This window comes from Propithecus coquereli, unplaced genomic scaffold (genome assembly GCF_000956105.1).
Source record: "Propithecus coquereli isolate 6110/MARCELLA unplaced genomic scaffold, Pcoq_1.0 Scaffold189, whole genome shotgun sequence".
In the NCBI taxonomy this organism is placed as follows: Eukaryota; Metazoa; Chordata; class Mammalia; order Primates; family Indriidae; genus Propithecus; species Propithecus coquereli.
The window spans coordinates 2705314-2706580 of NW_012143745.1; positions in this window are offsets into that span (position 1 = coordinate 2705314).

Here is a 1267-nt window from a genome sequence, read left to right on the forward strand (position 1 = left end):
CTTTAGGAAACACGGTATTTTAATTGATTTGTTCCCTTCATCAATCAGGATTCTTAACTGCAAGCATCAGATACTGGTTTTGGCTAATTTAAATAAAAAGGTAATTTAAGATAAAATAACCTGGTAGCTTGCACAAATCATGGTGGATCTGTGAAATCAACTTTGAAAGCTATATAGCCAAGGTTAACATCAAAACTTATATTACATAACAATTGCATAAACACTCCTTTGCTAATGTCCTTGTCTTAATCTCTTTTGTATTGCAATAACAGATTACCACAGAATGGGTAATTTATAGAGAAAAAAGAAATTACTTCTTACAGTTTGAGGAAGTCCAAAGTTGAAGGGCCCACATCTGGTTAGGGCCTTCTTGCTCTGTCATCCCATGGAGGAAGAATGAAGGGCAAGAGAGCATCAGAGAGCCAGAGAGTAAGAAGGGGCCAAATTTGCTTTTATAACAAGCCTACTGTTGTGTTAACTACACTCCCAAGATAACAATATTTATCCATTCATGAAGTGCCCTTGTGACCTAATCACCTTTTCATAGGCTCTAGCACCCAACACTGTTGCATAGGACACTGTTTCCAATGCATGCATTTTGGGGAATACATTTAAATCATAGCAATCCTTGAGTACAGAAGCTTTAAAGTGCACCTCCAATTCCACCATCTTTGCATACTGAGGACGTTGCTAAAACCACTGCCAGTGCTGCCACCTAAATGTGGATGTAGCTGCCTTCCCTGATGTAGCCCTCAGGAGAACAGCTTCCTCAGACTCGCTGCATTTTGTATTTCCAACTGCAACAGGTAGAAGTGATTGATGAGGCCCAAGTCATATGTCAGGACCTTGGCTGCTTGTGTGCCTAAGAAAGCAAGAAACAGGCAGCTTAATTTTAAATTGTGGGAGATAGGTTGTACCTTATTACTCATGGTGGCAATTCATGGTCAATGGCCCTATAGTCTCTTCATCATATACATGGATATGATTTAGATTATGCTTCTTTTGTTAGGATATCATATTTACTTAATAACACTTCTATCTTCCTGTAAGATTTTAATGATTTCAATTTTGATGCAATATTCTCAAAGATTCTTCTGTTCAGACTACTTATCCTCTAATTCCTATCTTGTTGACTGATATTTTATATATTACTATTATCTGTAGGATTATTTTAAAGCATAGCTCAAATATTCACAATGTTTTTATGCCAAACATTTTTAAATTAAAATGAAAATATTCCACTGTGGCCAAACACATCATTTTTGTT